We start from the raw sequence: 23129 nt of genomic DNA on the forward strand, positions 1-23129 counted from the left end.
TACTGTTGAGGTGGCACATGGTTCTCATGCTATCAAGGCACGGATATACGTCACAAAAGGGGGTCAAGGGATGTTGTTGAGTTGTCGGACAGCAGAGGGCGTACAGTTGGTCGCTTTGCTTTGAGCGGCATCAATAGACTGTGGAGGATTTGCTGGTCCAGTTCTCACCGTTGTTTAATGGAATTGGCTGTTTGAAGGGTCGTATGATCAAGCTGCACATTGATGACTCCGTCCAGCCAGTGGCGTTACATAACAGGAGGAAGTAGAGCTGGTGAAACTGGAGAAGGGGGACATCATTGAACGGGTTGTTGGTCCAACTCCCTGGGTGTCCCCTATTGTGGTGGCTCGTAAGCCTAAGCAGCCTGGTGAGGTGCGCATTTGTGTGGATATGCGGTTGCCTAATCTTGCGATTAAACGTTAACGGCACCTCACCCCTACTGTGGACGATATCGTGGTGGAGGTGAATGGGTCACAGTGGTTTTCCAAGATGAACCTTGGTGCTGATCACCATCAGTTAATGTTTGACCATGCTTCCCGTGTGATCACCACGTTTTCTACACATGTGGGTTTGTGGAGTTACAAGCAGTTGAGTTTTGGGATCTCCAGTGCAGTGGAAGTCTTCCAGGACACGATCCGTGGGGTTCTTTCTGGACAGGATGGTGTGATCAATGTCAGTGATGACATTTTGGTGCATGCCCCTACGTTGGATGAGCATTTCAGTCGTCTTAAGAACGTGTTTCAGCGGCTGCTGGATCATGGACTTACGCTACATAAATAGAAATGTGAGTTTTTGAAAACTGACATCTCGTTTTTTGGATACCGTTTTTCGCAGGACAGACTGCTCCTGCTCCTGTTAATGTGTCTGGTGTGCGGAGTTTCATGGGGATGGTGAACTATTGGCCGTTTATTCGTAACTTGACTGATTTGACGGCTCCTTTGCGGGAACTTACTAAACCCAATGTTGCATGGAACTGGGGTCCAGAACAGGAATCTGCTTTTCAAGCCACTAAGCAGGCCCTCTCCGCTGATACCACTCTGATGTATTTTAATCCTGCACTGGAATCTGAACTGTCCGTAGATGCTAGTCCCGGTGGCCTGGGGCTGAGCTTTCTTAGCGGCAGAGCAATGGAGAGTTGGCTCAAGTGGCGTATGCCAGTCGTGCATTGACTGCGACTGAACAACGATATTCTTACATTGAAAAGGAGGCTATCGCCATACACTGGGGGTGTCGTCCTTTTCATTTGTATCTTTATGGACAGCCGTTTGTTGTGCATACAGACCCATAAGCCGCTTATTCCATTGTTTATGGGCTTGTCTTCCAAACCTCCCCTTCGAATTGAGAAAAGGATCCTGCAATTTCAGGATTACTGTTTTACTGTGGTGTTTTGTCCTGGGACTTTGAATCCTGCTGATTATCTTTCCCGACATTTCCGTCCTGCTACTCCCGGTGAGGAATCTGCTGCTGAGGATACTGAGGAGTATGTGCGTCTGGTGGTGGAGCGATCCAGACCTCTTCCTATTTCTTTGGAGGAGATTTTGGAGTCCACAAAATGGGATGGGTGTCTCCAGCTCTGTCGTTCTGCAGTGGGTACCGGGAAATGGAATGTACTTGTGGATTCTGCCAGGTGTTGTGCTGAGGATGCTAGGTCGACCTTGGCATCTCTTTTCAATGTGCGGGATGAATTGGCTTTATCCTAGGAGGGGTGCTTGATGAGAGGTCCACGGCTGGTGATTCCTGCCTGTCTCCAGCAGAGAGTGGTGGATTTGGCTCATTTGGCTCACCAAGAGGTTGTGAAAACCAAGACCAGATTGAGATGCAAAGTGTGGTTTCCAGGATTGGATGCCTTGGTAGAGAACACTGTGTTGCATTGTGTGCTCTGTCAGGCTGCTGGGGCTGGTGACTCTCCGGCTCCCATTCTTATGGAAGATATTCCCTCATTTCCTTGGCAGCAAGCAAGTGCAGATTTCGGATGTTTACCGGATGGGTGTCATATGATGGTGGTTATTGACGACTTTTCTAAATACCCTGAGGTTGAGCTATTGGACACTACCACGGCTTGTCACATCTTTTTCAAGCCATGACTTTGCGAACTATCTACAATCTAGGGGTGTTCGTCATCGAAAGATCACCCCTTTATGGTCTCAGGCCAATGGAGAGGATGAGCGTTTTATGCGCACCCTTAATAAAGCTATTAGGATTGCTATTGCCGACCGCCATGATTTGGACTGTGCTATATTTGCATTTCTGATGGAATATCGGATGACCCCTCATTCAACTACGAAAGTCCGTCCGATGTCCTTGTGCATGAATCGGCCTATGGGTGATTTCATCCCTCAGATGGAGGCGGTGTCTGCTAAACATGCATTTGAAGCGGATGAGCTATGGAATCGAAAGCTAGAGAATGATAAGGTGGCTTTCAGGCGTGGAGCTAAACCCAGTACTTTTAATGTGGGTGATGCTGTGATGGTGAGGAATCGGCATCCAAAGGGGAAGTTTAGTTTGCCTTTTGAGCCTGAGCGATGGATCAGTCTGTTCATGGGACTAAAGTTACTGTGGTGAAGAATGGAGTGAGCATTTCTCTGAATGTGTTGTTTTTCAAAACCTACTGGGTTCCTGTTGATGCTCAGGTGAATGACCATATGGCATCACCGGATACTGGGTCTCTGGTTTCTGATGATGAGTCTACAGATGGGAATCCATTTCCTGTTCAGGTGCTGGACCATGACCGTCCAGGGAGGGATCATGCAGTGCCTGGACAGTGTGGTGTATCTCCATCTGCTATACCTTCTTGTTTGGTTCCGGAGCAGGATCTGCTGCCCCCGTCTGATGAACCTCAGGTGCCTGATTCTGACTCCCAGCGAAGGGGTGTTGAGAGATACCAGCTGCGGCCATGTCCTGCCAGGTCTACAAGACTAAGGAACTATGTAACCTATCAAGGTGGACTTGGGACTCATTGTTTTTTGTTTGTGTGTGATTTTGTGGTTTATGGAGGAGTAAGATGTGGTAACCGCCATTTCCAGCAACTCGGGGTAGCAGTGGACCATTTGTTGTATATATAGCACGTGACAATTGTTTGGTTATTGGGGGTGGGGCCTATTCATAAAATATAAGGATCCTGGTGTGTACAAGATATTGAACAGCCTATTTCCTGGCTACTGTTTTTTTGTTTAACCTGGACATAACAACCTGCAGGTCTTGCAACAAGTTTCATAGTTGCACTGACGTCATGATGCTGCTATTAGCTTTCACTGCCACTTTTCCGGCTACACACATTTCTTGTATCATTCATTCACTCAGTCTCTTTCGGTCTCTAGAGATTCAGAAAGTTTCCTTCCCCCCTTTAAAGTGGGCTTTTTCCAGTGTCCTTTTTTTTGCTCTGTTTCTCCTTACAAACTGCTGCCTTTAGTTTTCTGTTTTTCACGGATACAAGATGGTTTGCAGGTCTTACGGTCATCAGGGCTGTGGCTGTATACGGGAACTGGTTAACTATTCTACATTAGAGCCTTTAGCAGTGCACCTGTCTAATACAGGCTGAGGCCTCCGTCTTTCTTGGGGCACCAAAGTAGCGGGAAATAGCAGACACGCCCTACTTCTGGCAGCCTCATGTGTAACCCCTTTGGCCAAAAAGGAGTGCACTTCCTTCTGCAAAATGGATAAATAGTCCTTTGTCAGATGTTTGGGAGGGCAATGGAAGGTGCAGTGGGGAAGAAGGCCACAACACCGAAATTGCTGGGCCCTGTGGGAGACTGGCTGGCGGCAACGGATGCCATGTCCAAAACCTCAAAAGGAGCTCTGAAACTGGTGTGGTTGGTGAGGAGGAGTGGAGAGATCCAGAGAGCGAGCAGTAGCCCACCTTTCTCCAAACCGCTCGAGGGCAGAGTCAGCCTTATTACCAGAACAGGTGTGTCCCGTCAAATCGCATGACCATTAGTGGGGACTGGACATCACTAGAGAATCCACGCATGGCTACTAATGGCAATAATAGCTTGCCCAATGGACAAAGGTCGACAAACATCTGAGAGGCCTCGACCACTGAATACCAATGAGCATGGAAGTAACAGCCCAAGAAGCAGCTGGCATTGACTGAGCAGAGTTGGTTGAAGAAAATACCTTCATGCCAAAGGTTTCCACACGTTTAGATTCCCTGTCAGGAGCACTGGAAAGAAATGTATTCAGATTCAACTGACTTGTGGGGACCTAAACAACAATGCTGTCTGGTGAAAGATACATCAAGAGAAAAGAGGGGTGCCCGGTGCAGGACAATGGTACGTACCAACTTTCCGGGTGACCAGAGGCCAAGAGCAAGGTTTGGCCCAAACCCCTAATAAAGTGTCAATCACAGCCTTATTAAATGGGAAGTCAGCAGAAGTCAGCCCAGGTTGTAGGACATCAATCTGAACATTAGTTTTAAACTCAATGCTGGGGAGGTGGAGATCAAGAACTTCAGCCGGCATACAAATAACCAAAGCGTAAGAAGCAGATTCCTCCGTGGCGGGTCCAGCAGGCAAAAAAAAAAAAGAGCCCATCTCGGGAGAGGTGTTAAGTCCACTAGCCTTCTGCAAGTCGTAATACAAATTGTCATTGGTATAGGGCTGAGCAAACTCATGACCCTGGTCATAGTCATCAGAATCAGAATCAATGCCAAAAAGAGAGTGCAAGGTGGGCTTGGTTCCCTTGAGGTATAGGAACTGTCAACAGAGGAAGTGGCGCTTTGGTTGGTTTGGTGAGAGACATTGGCTGACGTCGACTTGAGTCAGAGAATGATGGATTCTTTCCCCTCTGGCATAGACATGGGCATTGAGGAAAATGTGGCCGGCACATGTCTGGGGACCGGAAGCATAGCTGAAGGCAAAACAGGCGCAGAAGGTCCAATTGGCACTGAATGCGAACCCGCCGACGGTCTTCCAGATGGATGGTATTATGGCTCCCTTGGGCCCGAGGGTGCGCCAGAAGGAGTCAGTGAAACGAAGTATGGACGCACAGCACTCTTTGATCGTAAACTCGGAATCTGCTGGCAGAAGTTGGAGGATCCGCTCCAAAGTCTGTAGACTTCGGGAGTGAAATCGGAAAGATTGGCGCCACCCCAAGCGAATGCAAGTGGTGGAAAACCGCTTTGACTTCTTGTGTTTCTTTTTAGATGTACCTGAAGATCTGGATTACAACGAAGACCGTCCTTTGAGCAGCTCCGATTACTTCGAGAAAGACATTGGGAACAAACTTTTGACATGGACTGTGAATTGTAGTGGCTGAGTCTTCTTATGTTTGGCGACAGAATTTTGCCGTGAATTCCCGATGGCCTTCGGGTTCATCAATGAGCAGTCTTTGCAGGACTTGGAGCATAAATTGTGGGGTATACGTCGCAGTCATCTGTTTGTGACAGTGCAAACTGATAAATGTTTGAAGTACAAGTCTCAAAGAGACAAAGATCGCATCTAGTGGCACTGAAAGAAAGGAACTGACGTAGACGCATGGGAATGGAACCTACACAGGCCCGCATGCAGTTTCTGAAGGTGAACTGTATCAATGCAGAGCTGCAAGGTGTCACCTTCTGGCACGCAGAGGTACTGCTTAAAAATGTCCAGATTCAGTCTGATGCCTGGCGAATATTTAGAATGTGAGGAATCCGCAGCTACAAGTCTCTTTCAGAAACTGATTTTCACACCAGTGGTATGACAGCTGGTCATGCTTCATTATTTGGGAATAAGGATATATCATACAGATCGGGATGTTTTAGATGGTAACCTAACCAGACCGGTCACGGCTCTGAGGGCACAGATAGAATTCTGGAAAACACTAAATCTCTCAGTTGCAGGTAGAGTGGCGCTTATAAAAATGGTGATGCTCCCTTGCCTGTTATACTATTTTACTAACCTCCCACTCTACCTACCAGCATACTTTTTTTCCGCTCATTAGAAGGTACACTTAGCGACCTCAAATGGTGCAGCACACGATGCAAGGCGGCGCTTGCAATGGTATATCTACCCCAGAATCAAGGGGGGGGCTAGCTCTACAGAACATGGAACACTTATCTGGCACCGCAGATACAATGAGTGGCAGACTGGATGGCAGAACCATGCCTAGCTGACACAGCGGGGTGTGGACCCCCATACACTATAGATAGGCTTTTATATATTTTTCACCAATGCACTAGGCCACACAAATTGGTCCCTTTATTGGTGCAGGTAGCCCAGAAATGTTTCTGGCGAGGCTTATACCTAACTAGATGCATCACGCCTTATGCTCCGGCTATTCTGTTACTGGGAGTGCCAGGGGAGGGGGCAGGGGCAGAATGGCAGAGCTTACAGCCTGGCATGAGGCAGGAATTCACACGCTAGGAGACCTTTATGCAGATGGAGCACTGCGGGCATTTTCTGATCTGGTTAGTGAAGACGGAGTCCCACCTGGACTTTTCCTGAACCATGCTTCAAGGGTAAGCACACTGGTGTGCCACAGGGGCAACATCTCACAGGAACAGCAAACACATTCACTGATGTAATACAAACGTGATGGGCATGGGACGACACCTTTCAAATGGTTTGCAGAGGTGCTTCATGAACATTCTACAACTGATTTGGAACCCCTGCGGACCTGTTGGGAGGTAAACTTGGCCCGCAAGTGCATACCTAAACAAGCATTTACAATGCAACGGTCTCGCCTTTGCAAAAGTAAGAGCTATTGGCATTGTAAATGACAACTTTTTTTATTTATATGTTGGTTTTGAAAACAGATAAATAAATGACATTGCCATTTACAATGGTAGCTGAGCATTGATGTGCGCGCGCTCACACTGCTCACTTCTCACTAGAAGTTACGGCATGAGGTCATGCCAGGTGAGCGTTGTAGGGGAAGGGGAATCCTTTAAAGAGAGTCATTTTCTCTCTGGAATATTTCTAGTACCCTGTGGCCTCCTGAACCCTAGCTTCACTGGGTGGCATTGCTGAAGCTTATGGTCAGCTGCCCAGGTCACTACCTTTCTACAACTTGGTACTTGCCAGAATACACACTAGGAGGACAGACCAGGCCAGCAGAGGCAACATGCTTCACCTGTAGGGTCCTTCCTGGTCCACACTCTAACCCTTGGACTGAATAGTTTTTAAACCCACACCTTGTCTGGTGCACCACAACAAAGCAATTATAGTGCCCATAGGCAGGTTTTATGCTTTTACAAAACAGGACATTATTATAAAGTAAATCAAGAAATCACAAGCACTGGTGGTCGACCCAGCAGTGGTGCCTGGTTCTAGGCACTGTGAGGACCCAGCACCTTCTCGCATGATAGACATCTACTGAGGATGCTAGACATAGGCCTGGGGTAACCCACACCCCGCCAACCTTCTTTCTGCCACTCTACATGCGTTGGTCACTCAAAGAAATCAACAGCAATCTCAGTAGCACCGCACACTATTGGGGTTGTGGTTGCAAACCCTCTTCCGAGGGACACTTCAGGCTCAGGGTGTTGTAGTGGTAATCCCTCATCAAAGAGCCCCTGGCAGCTCTGAATGTCATAGAAACAGCTCCTCGTTGTAGGATGCCTGAAAAGCTTGGGTGTGGTGAGGAGCAACCCTACCTCGCAGCGTGCTGTAAAAAGCAGTCCACGTTCCCTGGGGGCTATACAGCGCATGAAGGATTTAGCACAATCCCTTATCAGTTGGACACGCAGGGCTTTAAGTGGGCCGGGTCCTGCTGATGCTCAGCCCCGGAAGGGCTCTCCATTTTTACTCTCAGCCGATGGATCAAAAAAAATGTCTTAAATCTGCTTTAGTACCACTACTTAAAGCCTTTGATGTAACTTCAAAGAGGCTCGTTTTAGTTCTTTGAGTTTCACCATTTCAGAACTGAAGCATTTTCAATATTATATACAACAAAGCCATAGCTGTTGCTTATTTATTTTATGCAACAATCATTGGCAAAGTTAATAGTCCTGGCTTATTGTAGTTATAATGTTACTTGATGTATCCATATTTCTGGATGCAATGACAGAAACAGCAAAATACCAGTCGGGCTGCAAACTATGCTAAGCACAGATTTTTTAGCTTAGGTGTTTTTAAGCCACGCCCTCATTTACATTGGCTACGCTCATTCGAGTTACCCCTCAGTTTTTGCATCCCACTTAAAGCCCTGCGGACACTGCAAGCTATAGGCACTGTGAGTGTTGCAAACCCTCCTCTCTGTGGCACTGCACCCTCCGTTCCTGGTGTAGTGGTGATGGGCACTGGGCCCTTATCCGAGGAGCATAACACAGCTCTTGGGTTTTAGAAATATTACCTTCTCTCACAAAATCCGCAAAATCCGGAAGCTGCAGGAGATAGATCTCCTCCCAGCAGCAAGAGAACTGACAGCAGCAAGAGCGGTGAAATAAGCCAGAGCGGTGACAGCAGCCAGAGCAGTGACAGCAGCCATCAATGGGAGCAGTAGGGGCAATCCCGCCTGCCAGGAACACTGCACAGCGCTGGATTTCATAGGGCATTCCCTCTTGTGGGGGACATCGACCAGCGGTGGGTGATGCACACAGTGCCTCTAACCCCACCAATGATGCGGACATAAAACAGGGAGCCTGCCCCGCTCTTTTACCCTTTCCCGCTTTACACTACAGCAGAAGGTGGCCAGTACTGCCAGAAAAAAAACTTGTAAGGCTATATTTGGGGAAAAATAGAAATCCGGGAATAAACAGGATCACGAATTCCGCTTCAGACATATTACTAGCCCCACCCTCAAATAAATAACCCAGGATATGTAATCTGGCCAGGCGTGCCGCAATCAGGGGGGTCGTGCGCCCAGAGAGCTGAGAGAAGGGTGTCTATGGCGAATAATCCTGCAATGTAGCACTTGGAAAATCAGAGCAGGCATCTGGCGTCAGGGCGGGCCTTGCGTTCACGCACACGACGGAAATGCACCTTGCACGCGCACCAAGGGATGCAGAGACACAAGTTGGCAAACCTGGCTGGGGTTTGGATCAACTGGAGGGGTGTAGCGGGCAAGGCCCTGATGGGGAGGGCAGGGAGTGGAAAGCTGAGGAACGCACAAGGCGACTGAGCGCGATAATGTGTGCTGCAAACGGCACGGCTTGAGTATTGTGAAGTGAGCGTAGTGCTGCACTCCATTGATATGTGCGCAGAGGTTGAGAGCACGTGCAGGCTGGTATGTGTAAGTTTTCATGAGCATTTTACCGAGTGCACGCGGCACATTGGGGTTAATGCTATATGGAAGGTATCGAATGACATCCATGATATATAATGTGTATTAAAATGAAACATTCTTGCACATCGTCCTCGCGCGCTCCGTGGACGGCCGCAGCCCCGGGTCTGCCGCGGCCGGTCCTGCAGTAAGGGGCACGGCGCATGCGTAAGCCCGAAACCTTCCATGGGGCACGGCGCATGCGCAAGCAGCGGGAGGTATAGCTAGCGTCTCAGCTTCCGAGAAGGACAGCGCGTTCGCGCGCGCGTGGCCGGCGCAAATCGCCTTGCGCGCAGCCAGGACTGTCCTCCTTGGAAGCTGAGCCGCTAACTATAGATCTCTGGCGAGAGCGAGCTTCGCTCGCTTCTAGCCGAGACCTAAAAATGGACCATGATGTTGGAAATCCCCAGACTAATCCCCAGGAATGCCAGGTTTCACCTGATTCAATTTTACATAGTGCACCGGGCATACCTATCCCAAGAAAAAAAATTAACCGGTATTTTATTTAGCAGAGCAGATGCATGCTATCCATGCTGTAAATTGATAAACGCCGGGCTATTGCACATGGTATGGTCGTGCCCCAAGCTACACAACTATTGGAGAGGAGTGAAGCAGCTTTTGTCCACAAGCACCAACAGGGTCGTCCCTAACACGTGGGAAGACTGTATTATGGGGATATTCGCCAGGGGCAAGAAACATAGAGTCACCTCCAGATTCTTAGACCTAGGCCTGGAGGTAGTCAAGAGGCTTATCACAAGACGCTGGAAAGCTGAAGACCCCCTACTCTGAAAGCCTGGTCTCAATCCATGTTGAACTGGGCTAAAGCAAAGGGCACCTCCCTTCAAAGGGAAGATGCCCTTGGATTACGCAAATACCCAATCTCTGCTTTCTGGTACGTAATCCTAATGATGCTTCAACTAGAACTAGCTCCATGAGATCCCACATACAACCCAAACGCCGAAAACGCCTTGAATCACGCACATGATGTCAGCGCAGCCCTTAAAGTATGGTCAGGTGTGCACAGCAAATATCACACACAATAGAATTGAGTGCAGGACCTTGTCAACAGCACTAACCGATTTAAACCACAGGTGTGACACGGTGGTAACAACTACACACCCCCTCCACCAACTAGACCCATCCGAGTCCTTCTATTTGATTTTACAAGTTGTAGGGATATATATATATATATATATATATATATATATATATATATATATATATATATATAGCACAATCCTCGAACCTCCACGCCGACAGCGCAGCGAAAGAAGAGGGCAGACCCCACGTTTGCAGGCAGGATGATTTTTTATTCAAGACCCTTCAAGTGACGCGTTTCGAGTACCACGTACTCTTGTTCACACACCTTGGAAACAGTCTGCCTTTCAATTTATATACTTTTTTCCCTGACCCTTCCTAAGGGCCACACCTCCTGTTGTGTGTCACATGACTGTTGCATGGAAATGGAAATGAGTGCAAACATTAAACACGGGGGATACAAATGACTGAGGGTAAAGTGAAGTCACAAATAATAATGATGTTAATTGAACAATGGACTATTTACGCATATAGTGTAAAATACATTATATACAAAAATATAATTAACCAATTCATCAACAATTCAGTCGTAATGTTTAAAAAACCAAAATGTACATATATCATTATGAACATGGTCTTTTTCCCAATCGATGTTATTGCACAGATCTCTTTACAGGCCTATCAAATATCATAACTGCTTAAATGCAGAATCACCCGACCTGCGAGCTATAAAAATATCTGGTACTGGAAAAATCTCTGCTTGAATGCAGTAGTCCATAATAGACAGATATAAAGTGCTTAGTGCTCGTTGTACAAATTTGTAATCCAGTATCAAAAATATAAAAGATAAAGCCTTAATTCATGTGATGGTACATATAGGTGACAGCTAAATTGTGTATTGCCCATGAGCTGATGTCTACAATATTTATTAAAATTCATAATTCATGAATTTACATATTCCATAAATATTAAGACCTATGTACAACTATTTACAAAAACTACAAGTGCCTAAATATATACATTTGATGTGACTTAATCACCTCTAAATGTGCTCATAATGTATATGTGTACGTGCAAATAATGAAAAATAATAGCTAAATGGGAAAAAGGGATGATTGAATATTAAGTGCAGGTCCGGAAAAGGGGATTAGGAAAGGAAAAATTATTATATATTGGCAGTGTAACTATAACTCATGTATATACAATGTATGTAAACTATCACTATCTGGCGAGCATATTCAAACCAAAAGCTCACTGGGCTATCTCCAATCGGAATATTAGGGCACATTCCTATAGATGTGTATGCTGCCACATTGGTTCAAGACTTGATGCACAGGAAAACTTCCCCCTTCTAGATGTGTATAGAGGTGAAGTATATCTGGGGGGGAAGCGGAAAATAGTATGCCAATAGGAACAACCCATAATTACAAGAAGTTGTGTAGGTCCTCAGTTGCGTTAAGCCCATTAGGTTGTTTGCTATCTAACGCCACAATGTATTGAGTTTCCAGTCTCCTGAGGATTTTGTCCCTGTCTCCCCCTCGTTTCAGAATTGGTACCGCATCTATGACATAGTATTTTAGACACGCCAGGTCCCTGGCGTGAACCATGTCAAAATGACGTGCCACGGGGTAGGTGGAGTCATGATTGACTATTGCCCGGAGATGCTGCAATATCCTGACATGCACCTGTGACCTGGTACTGCCTACATAGCTCAGGCCACAGGTGCATACCAAGACATATACAGCAAACTCCGTGCGGCAATTGTAGTTACCCCTAATGGCCACCTTTGCGCCTGAGAAGGGATTGTCATAGTGGGTGGTGTTTTGCCCAAATTTACAAGCGCGACACGAGCTGCACTTGAAAAAGCCCTTTTTGGTGAGCCAGTCACTGCCACTTGCTAGCTCCGGGCTAGGTCTAACCAATTTGCTGTGCATGCTGTATGCTCGTTTAAAGGTGACAACTGGTTTGTCAGAGATCCTAGAATTCAAAACACCATCCGTTTTTAAAATAGGCCAATGCCTATTGATGATTGCCTTGATTTGTCTCTGTTGGCGGCTGTACGAAATGATGAGTCTTGGCGCTGGATCAATATTGTCAGTCTCAGCGGGTTTGGGCGAAAGAAGGGACTCTCTAGATCTTTCTTTTGCTTTTGTTAGAGCTTTTGAAAGGGTTGATTCCTTGTAGCCCCTGGCCCTCAATCTTTCCAACATAACTTTCGCTCCTTCATTAAACTTTTCTTCACTGTTACAGATTCGCTTAAGTCTGAGAAGTTCCCCTAGGGGGATACTCTTAATTACATGCCTGGGGTAACCACTGCTGGCATGTAAAATACTGTTGCCAGCAGTGGGTTTTCGGTGTAGTGAGGTCACAATGTTATTCTCCCTAATGTCAACCTGGACATCCAAAAATTGAGCTGAATCTCTGCTGATACTGGAAGTGAAAAAAAGATTACTGGAGTTGGTGTTGAGTGCATTAACAAACTGTTGTGCATTCGTTATGTCGCCATTATATACACAAAAGACATCATCAATAAATCTCATCCAGTACAGGACATTATTAAAACCCGGTGTGGCCACAAGATCCCGCTCCTCCCACCAGCCCACGTGTAAACACACGTAGCTGGGGGAGAAGCAGGAACCCATGGCGACACCCCTGGTCTGCCTCCAAATATCTTTACCATACAGGAAGAAATTGTTGTTTAAACACCAGCTTACTAAATCACTGAGCATTTTGTTGTGACCATAGTACTCACATGTATTCTGTCCTAAGTAGTATCTTATCGCCTCAATGCCTTTGCTATGTTCAATGCAGGTGTATAAAGATTCAATGTCCAATGTAATAATACACCACTCTGCTTGCCGTTGAATCATGCTAAGTTTGGACAGAAAATCGCCGGTGTCCTTGATATAACTGGCCAGGCCTTTGACATGTCCTTGCAGAAAGTAATCAATATAGCGGGAAACATTTTCACCCACACTTCCGATTGCAGAAATGATTGGTCTGCCTGGAGTTGGGTGACGCATTTTGTGGATCTTGGGAATTAAATATAAGTGAGGCATCACGGGATTTTCCACATGAAGGAATCCATATTCCTCCGATGAAATCAACTGTTCTCGTTTGTAGGACAGTAGCATGCGTTTTAGAGTGTCTCGAGCTCTCTTGTATTCAATTCCGCTGCTGATCGTGTAACAATTATTGTCACTCAGTTGTCTGGATGCTTCTAACATGTAGTCTTTTCTAGGCCAAAGAACAATGTTTCCTCCTTTGTCTGATGTATTGATTACTATGTCCTGGTTTTTACTGAGCTTATCCATCAGTTGGTTGTACTGCACAAGTTTTAAACTAAGCTTTTTTTTCTTGGTGTGTCTTTGTTTGTGTATTTGACGATTGAGAGTTTTTAAATCCTCCACCACACACTCGTGGAATATGTCCACGGCATCCTTCGGCATAACTGGGACGAATTTGCTGGCTGTTTTGAAGGGGCTTTCCCCTGCTCCCCTCTGTACCACATCTATGACACGAAGCTGATCTTGAGTATTGGAAGTATCATCGTCATTCATGCTAGTAGAAGAACCTGATCCTAAGTCACACAAAGTCAAAAGAGTTCTTGCGTTGCTTGCCGAAGTTAGGGTAGCTTCACCAGGCAAGTGACCGGTTTCAGTGCGGTTAGTTTCTTTTGCTTGTGGTTTAATTGCAAAGAACTTCTTGAGTTTAAGTTTTCTAATGAACAGAAACACGTCCGCTCTGGTGCCTGTGTAGTTGAACGAACTTTCTGGACAATAATTTAATCCGAGAGACAACAGCTGTTGTTCTGCTGTAGATAAAGTCAAGTTTGATAAATTGGTGATGGTGCTGGCCATTTCTATTGCGGTTTGTTGTTCTTTTTCTTTTTGTACCAGGGCTTCTTTTTGTTTTGCGGCTGATTTGGCGCGTTGCCGCCTTGCTCTGCGCCTGAAATTGCGCCGCTTCCGGCGCCGCTGTTGTGCGTCCTCGGTCTCAAGGTTCTGAGTCGGTCCTCCACTAAAAAATCGACCTCCTCTCCTAGGTCCAGGATATATATATATATATATATCTGTTTGACCAACAACCTTCGGCAATATAGCACAGTTACAAGGAACTAATAAAAGCGGCCACTCCAAACACGTGCAGGCAACTTTTGTATGTATAAAAAAGTACTGGTTACCGTTACATGCTACAATTTGTGTGCAAGTTCTATTTGCTGTAAGCCTTAAAGCTGTACGGACATAAATTTGCAAATAGGTTATCTGCTAGCATGCAATTGCATTGTCTTGCATAACATGTTCTCGAATGTAACTCTTGCTCCTGTAAGTAACAGATAAGCTTGCAAATCTGCATAAGTCAATAAAAGCGCTCAAACAGAAAATGAGGGTGGCCATGTTGAGGGTAGTGTCCAGCAGGTCCCTGGATAAGGTTTCTTTTCAATATAGGAATAATAGGTTGTTGTTAAAATCCTCTGTGATAAATACTGCATGTGAGGTGAACTGCCTCAGAATGTCTTCAAGATCATCTAGAACACCCACAAATATTAATTTATTTTTAGAAGAGAAGGTGGTAGGTAAATATTTAATAATAGGAATTGATTTGAGTTTTCGACGTTCAATTAGTACATCTAAGATGTATTCCAAATTTGTGTTTGGCCTGAAAGCTTGTAAAGTAATACTGTTCATGGATTAGGGTTAAAAGACCCTAGTTTGGGGTCTCAAAGAGATTTCACTGCCTTGGATTTAATGAGTTTGGCAATTTGCGAATTAGACGGAGTTAGGCTTCCAGGATTCTCTAGGGCAAATCACGTGGTAATTAGATAAGAATTGTACGAGATTATTTCCACTGGGCTCAAGATGACAGACTACTCTAGCTATATTCCAAAAGCATTGCAATACTGCATGATTTGATACCTTAATGTTCGAGTCCTGTTGATTTGGCATGCAAAGTTGGAGACCGAGCCCATGGATGGTCGTGGCCTGCGGGACTAGTTGTGGAAATTTGACAATCTTTATCCAAGGTCCTGCTCACTCATGCATATAGATCTCTGAAAGCAACTGAAATGTTGGCATTTGTAAACTGGCTGGGCTCTTTGATAAGTGGATGAAGGATTTGTTCTGATGCAAGGATTGCCTTAAGATTGCGGATATTTCAAAGGGGTAGGTTTTGTAGGATTAATAGCCTGAGCAGCTAAATCACCTTTTCTAGACCAGATGTTTAGAGCTGGTGGAAGATGATGTGATCCCTTACCACTAGGATCTTGAGGTATGGGGCCGCCCTGCTAAAAACCCAAAGAGACCTTCTTAGATATAATATAATATACTAGCTAGGGAGGGTGAGAATTAGGTGTTACTGAACCCTATTTGTTTTAAGCATTTTACCATGCTTTCCCCTTTTGTATGCTATGGACTAGTGACTATGCTGATTACTTTGTTTCTTATAATAGGTTTGCTTGTATTAGCTTAGATACTGTGTTTGAGAACACTGCAATAGTAAAAAAAAATTCAAATATGCACGCGTCCTCATTTACTCCTTGTTCTGGATTGAAATGATTGTACAACGAAAGAGTGTTCATGTGTTGCACGTTACCTGAGGTGCACTAAGTCTATGTTCTGGTTTGTCTAAGCATTGGGAGTCTGTGATAACCAATGAGACACTGTAGCTAGTCTGGTAGGGGATTTTGGGTACTGAGGTGAGTTTTGGTACACCCTAATTCACTGAGGTTCCAAGTCTCTATGCACAGTTCTGTATGAGAACGGAATCCCTGCGACAGTGCTCTCAATGTTTGTTGCGGATCCTGGAATAAATTTTACTTTTACGACATCACTCGACGATATGTGTTGCATTTCAGAACATTGTTGTGAAGATTAAGTATTTCAAGTTATCTTTCCGATTTATATCCTGGATTAAAATCCAAAGTGAGGTTCTTTAGTATAAATGGTGTTGGGAAAACATTTTAGGCGGATCTTAATTTCCTTTGTAAGTCTTATTTATTTGGTTTTCATTCTGCAAACCAGTCGGTTGATCAGTGATGTCTTTAAAATCAGTATTTGCAGTGGATAGTCTAGTGTGGAGTTTATTGCCCAGTAAAGTTCTTTGAATAACTGGAACAGAAACGTCCTTTATCATAGGTGGAGTGAAACTTAAGTTGTTGGTAAGAGCTTGTGCAAGAAGAGCGAATCATTCTACTATGGTTATAGCGAAGGTTCAGGTCTTCTGTTTTAGGTGCAACTGCGCAAATTAAGGATTCTCTTTAAGAGGAACTGATTGAGCATTTTCATCATGTTTGGTCAGGTAGACGATTGGGTCGCATCATTCAATGACTTTGAGGAAATGAGTAGAACATCAGGTGATTGATGGAAGTTCTCTCCTAAGCTTACAGATCCGGAGGTACCTGATCCCTGTGAATAATCTTTTTATTGAATATTGGGAAAAAGCTGCAGTTAATGGTCAATGTGATTTATTTGCTTTGTGTCATTCTAGAACGATTGGTATGATTTTTTTTAATTTTATTTAACTTCTTCAGTTTCCTGAGGGGGCACTTGACGATATAAGGTTGAAAGTCCCAGGTCATTAAAACCAAAGAGGGGCAAGGAGTTATGAAACATGGGATTGAAAGTAATTCAGTAATTGAGCTAGAATGTAACATGTGAATTGAGACTTAATTATGAATATCAACAGTGTTTTCAATTTGTGGTTTTAAATAATTTGTTGAGAAGTTAGTTGCTCCGGTAGTACTGCACGAAAGCTCAGAGTATGCTTAGACCTGTGTACAAGGTGATGTTATGACAGGGGCACGGGGGCGGTCGTGCTGGAGGGAGGGCTGCCTGAAGTAATGATTTAGTTTATCAGGTAAAAGTACTACTATATCAATCAACCAGTCGTGATAAGTTTGATGCATGTCTTTCCAAATTAACGAAGGATTGCTGTGTTTCTTGGTGTTAGAAATCGAGGTGAGCTTTTTGTTGTTGTTGTAATAACACATTTTATTAGAGTTTTCAGTACATCAAGGCCTAACCGGCCCTTGCATAAATGCAGTCATAAAGGCAACAGGTCTCGATAGTAATTGCAATTCATAATCATACAAAACCGACACAGACCTTCCCCCAGAACCCAGTATATCATTAACATACACAGACACATGTAATGTGCAGGGAAGAGGAACCCTCTCCTATAACTCAGGCCTATATGATTGTACCTCCATTTCAATTAAGGTCTCACCAGGTGGTAATATTATACCTGCCCAACGCCGCCAAATCTGGCCATGTTTCTAGGGGCAGCCCAATGCCAGGAAAACTACAATCACCAGCCCCATGCATGTATCCTCTGCCGTCTTCCACACTCCGACTGAAGGCAGCGACTCTGCCTTCCAGTTCTGGGCTATGTCTCCCGCTTGGCCATGGTAAGTCCCAAGAACAGTAAGTGCTGCCTATAGCGATTTCACCCAATCACCTCTGTACTATGGAAAAGGATCAATTTGGGATGGAGAAGGATCCAGTTGGGAGTGAGAGGAATTTCCCACGGCAGAACCCGGGCAAGGCAAGAAATCATCCCACTCACCCCCCTCCCGAAAGGCTGCAACTCTTCACAACTTTAGACCGTGTGTAGGAAGCTCCCTTTTTCTATGCCACATTAGATACATGAGGGGGATGATATTGCTACCATCCACCATAGGCGATCCCTAGTATAATAGGCCCTATGCAAATACTTAAATTGATTCAGACGGTGAAAAGAGGATATGGCCGCACCAGGAGGGGTCACCAATGCCTCCGACCAATCATCGTCATCCAAGTCCTCTAAGTCTCCCCACCAAGTCCTCCACAAAGGTGTAAAAGTATTGGGGCTAGGTGTCCAAGCTCTGGTAGACTTGTGTAATCTTGTGGGCACCCAAATCGCCCACCAAAAGCCTACCCTCCAGTGGGCTAAACTTAGGCAGGTCCTGAAGGTTCTGTACGTAAGAGTGTAAAGCTTGACGAAAATGTAGATATTTGTAAAATTGGCTGAGGTGGAGTTGGTATTCGTCCTGTAATTATTGGAAGGATTTCAAGACAGTGCCCCTCATGATGTCACCCAATGTGGAGAGACCGATTATGTCCCAGTCCCAAAACCCCGGAAGCAGACACCGGACGAAGAAAAATCCCATGCCACAACAGTGTCAATCTCCCGCACCAGCCCAACCGTCGAACAGTCCGCTTCCATGTCTGTATGACCATCTGGGTTGCTGGGGGAAGTTGCACCATCCCAGTATGACTCTAGAGGAAGTCGAGAAGTGACCGGTCAACCATTGCCCATCGCTCCACAGTATAAGCCGGATCGTCCGGGTCGCTGTACCACCAATTATTAATAGTAAGTAGGTGAAAAGCAGAATAATAGCAGTGTATATCTGCAGCGTCGATCCTCCCACAATAAGTGCGAACGCCTCCTCCCTGTTATGTTCCCAGGTTAGTCCCATGTAGTGCTCATTTCTTACAATGTCTTCTTTTTCACAATAACATTTCTGCTGTGAACATTTGCACATATTTGCATACACGACAATGTTGGATTAGTTTCTCTGAGACTACTTTGTTTACACAACATTATCACGATGCCTTGAACATCATGTACAAGGCCTCATTACGTTCCATCTTCATCCACAGGGTGAGAGAGCTATCTACATATCCATAACATCGCAAATCTACAATGTACATCGCAAGGCTGCTTTCTATTATATAAATAATGAGCATCCCGATAGATTAGCAGAGGTGGCACTTCAGCTGCCACTGTGGGTCCCTGCATGCTGAGACTTCACCACGCAGCGGTCTGACATCTTGTGAGGGGTGTCCAGTTTGTGACCAATTCAGGGTCCTTCATTCTCTCCCGCCAGGTAATTGGGTTGGATCATCCCTTGGGGAGATTCTTGGCTCTACACCTACACACACTCTGGGTACAGTTAGAGTAGGGTTTGCATAGTAAGAGTACGCCTGATTACTGCCTTGTTTATATTCCTCAATATATACACTGTTTTAGCACTATGGTAGAACTCTATCTACTATTTACGCTTTTTGTGCTTGTAATCACTTTCACCTGCTTCTGTTTACTGATTATCACAGCACATGTATTCAATACAAGAATAACGTTGGCTCAATAAATATACTGAAAACTTCCCACTGTGTATTCTGTATATTTCTCTGAGAACTAGTGAGCACGAGTGACTGAGTGAAAAGTTCTCATCAGTTTCCATGATCCCTGAGGGGTCAGGGTTGTCATGTTTAGTGGTTGCCTCAAACCATTCGCTCCCTGGTAAGGTTAGGGGGCTTGTGGTGGCACTGTGAGGTAGCTGGTCTCTAGGCCAACATATCCTGCGGGGATGCTCGGAATCAGTCTACGCACCTCACCCAAATTTTACGTTGTCCAAACAAACGTGCAGGACCTGCGGGTTAGTGGGAACTATACAACATCCCCCCACAAGAAATGGTTGAGGACAGCATTTATTTGAAAGAACCACGGTTCCCGGACGTCATAGGGGAAATTTGGGAGCCAATACTGCAGCTGCGGAAGAAATACCATGTTAAAGATGGCCACCGGCTGAGCAACAATAGGGGCAGCGGGGCCCATACCCTCACCTTCTCCCGAACCTGGGATATCAAGGTGCCAATATTATGGAGCCAAGAAACAACTGGATCAGGGGAGTTATAAACCCTCAGTTATTGGCAGCCATCGACACCCCGCAACAAGCCTGATGCACTTCTCCCCCACCAGCCAAACCGTCAAACAGTCTGCCTCCATGTCGTATGACCACCTGGGTTGCTGGGGAAAGATGCACCATCCCACTATGACTATAGAGGAAGCCGAGAAGTGACCGGTCATCCTTTTCCCATTGAACTAGAACATAAGCCGGATCGTCCTGGTTGCTGTACCACCAATCATAAATTTTAAGTAGGTGAAAAGTAGAATACTACAACTGTATATCAGTAGCGGCGATCCCCCAATAAGTGGACTGTACACAGGTCTGCAGAGCCAGGCGGACTACTAGGTCAGAGCTGTCCAAAGAACATTGTGTGAAGATGAATGAATGAACTGTCGCGCTTCAAGACCTTCCTCATCAGGTGAAGGATCGAAACCATAAATAAAATCAGTCACAATCTGAATTTATTGGAACAACATATTCAGAGATCGCACTGATTACAACTACAGAAGAAGTTGGTGGAACTGTAGTTTGTGAAGTTGCGGGATTAATTAAAGTTAAAATTTGGAAGCAACATTCCAATATAAATGTATAGATCTTGGTTAGTGAATGCAGTCTTGTTGATTATTTCTTAATAAAACATTTTGTCATAATGTATCTGCTATGTATGTTTAAAAATTGCTTTTAAGGATGATTGTGCTGTGGGTCTACTGTAAATATGGCATTGACATAACCCTCAGATACGACAAGTGCAAAATGTCACAGATCCAGAATTTGGTTTGCCTTTTGCCATTTGGTGCTGCCTTAATTTTCGACGTTTTAATGCTCCTCTCTTTTTTCACTAGTTCCTTTATTCTTTTCCTTTGATCTCTAGTTCAAGTTACTTATTTTCAGTTTTCTTTTTTTTTTTACGGATTACGCATATAAGCAGATGACTTTCAAAAATGTAGGATTCACGTATTTATTGAGGGCCACATCATGCACCCCCAACCCAAGGCTTAATAGGCCCCAGGGACCCTATCCCCCAGGTCCAAGGCCAAATATAGTAAGAAAAAGAAAAAAAAGGGAAAGAGGGGGGGAAGCAACTCCCTCCCACCCCTCTCCCGAGCCTTCTCAGGCCCCTGCAACCCCATCTGCCGGGGACCAACCCCAATAAAAAAAATTGTAGGGAAGCAATGTGACCCTCTTACCTAAGCTTTATTAGGCCTCAAGGACATCATCCCCCGAGGCCAAAAATAATAATAAAGGGGAGGGGGCTGCACAGCCCCCCAAGCTGAACATTCTTAGGCCCCGGGAACTCCAACTTCTAGGGCCAAGCCAAATTAAAAAAAGAGTATAATTCAATCGGTCCCCGGGGGATGGGGGTTGTCAGGCCGAAAATGTCACAAGAAGGGGGGGGGGGGGGCACATGCCCCCTCCCCTTAATGAATGAACTGAGCCCAGGAGATGGAGCTCAGGACAAAAACTGCTCTGGGAGGGGTACTGCATGCCTCTCGCCCAATAAATATAGAATGCAACCCTGGGGAATAGGGTTCCCCAAGCCCTAAATGGGCTGGGGAGGAGGCACTACTGACGACTCCCTCTCCATATAAATATAATTATATAGCAATCCCGCTGGATCGTGGTAAAGGTTGATGGGTTTTTTTTGCCCTAAGGGGGGACCCTCTGAGTCCCCCCTGAGGTCCAGGGCGGCAGGCCGTATATTATTATTTATTTAAAATTCAGGACAGGGGACCATGTCCCCAAGTCTTGTAAAGGCTGTCAGCAACATTTTTCTCATGTTGCTGGAAGCCAATCAGAGCACTTGCTCCCACAGGAGCAAGATGGCCCAGGGGAAAAATAGCTCCCTGGGCCAATCAAAGCTATTTTTAAATTGGTGCCCCCGCAAGACTCTCGTGGACTCAACGTCCAGATATACAAATCATTTTGTACCTTAATTTTTCAAAAAGTACTGAATGGATTTACACCAAATCACAAAGAGCACAATCTGCGGAGCAAGATCTAGCTTTCTGCCAAATTTGGTGTAATTGTGTTCAGCAGTTTTTGTGGAAGTGCTTCTTAAAGAAGTCTATAGAAAATGTATGGGGATTTTGCGGTTTGGGACTCCCCTTTTTTCTCAGCCCTGCTTGACTGATCATGCTGAAAACTTTTCATGAACAATTTACGGTAAAAAAAGAGCATTTTTTTAAAACGTAAAAAAAAATATCCATAGCCTTCCTTGGCAAAAATTTGCTTACTCAAAAACAGTAGAAGATTTCTACCTGTCGAATCCTGCCCCAACCATTTCACCTCATACCATCATGGTTGGAAGGGCCATACAACACAGTTTAAACAAGTCAATGCCGGAACTCTGCATGTCAAGCATGCCATCCACTAAGGGGTCAGAATTCACGCAATGTTTTGTAAAGAAAGGAATATTACACATATTGGTATTCCTCCAGTGGGGTTACCATGCCCCTTAAAACTATTAAGATGCCTTCACTTGTGTAGGAACATCTTTATACACCAAGAAGGTTTACTGACACCGTACAGCAGATAGCTCAGTAACAGAAATTTCCATTTTCGCTAAAGTCACTCCCAGGAACACACTGCCCGAATTGGTGTTTCACCAGACCGAAGAGAATCGGCTGGCCAGAGCGCATGCATATTTTCCCTTCTTCAGTTGAAGACCCAATATATTCTTTGTGATAGAAAATATTTATATTCAGAAATTATGCAAACCAAGTTTGAATCAAAACAAACAAAACTCAATCAGGATTTATCTAATAAATTAAATGCTAAATAATCAGTTTATAATATCTGAACTCAACTAGTATTCATTAAACTGAACTTTATCACCATTACATATCACAAGAAATCTAAACAGATCCCAAAAATATTATTTTCTGCTACATAAAGTTTTCATGGGCATGCAAGTTTTTGGGACCCATTGTGAAAAAAATGAAACCATAATTTATGGGCAAAACATAACCTCAAATTAAACTTTAATAATCAGTAATTTAGTAAAGGTAGGGTGACTAGTTTAAGAAGCATTTATGGCCTCTCGAACAAACTCCTATGGAACTCAGTTTCTTGATCAACTGGTGAGGTTTGCTTACATAGGGCCAAAACCTTTAGGTTAGAATGTCTTCAAATACATGATTTAGCAATTCTGACTTGCTACAATATTTATAGGTTACACAAATTAACATATGATGCGTTTAATCTACACAACTGTCTATTACAATTTAAGTACAATTTAAGTACTGA

General features: G+C 44.8%; 1 protein-coding gene across 1 annotated transcript in view; it reads right to left on the reverse strand.

Annotated features, from left to right (window-relative positions):
* The window catches only part of BRCA2 (BRCA2 DNA repair associated), a 616646-nt gene that overhangs the window by 215281 nt on the left and 378236 nt on the right, over positions 1 to 23129 (reverse strand). The window lies entirely within an intron of this gene.

The sequence above is a fragment of the Lissotriton vulgaris genome, chromosome 8 (assembly GCF_964263255.1).
Source record: "Lissotriton vulgaris chromosome 8, aLisVul1.2, whole genome shotgun sequence".
Lineage (NCBI taxonomy): Eukaryota > Metazoa > Chordata > Amphibia > Caudata > Salamandridae > Lissotriton > Lissotriton vulgaris.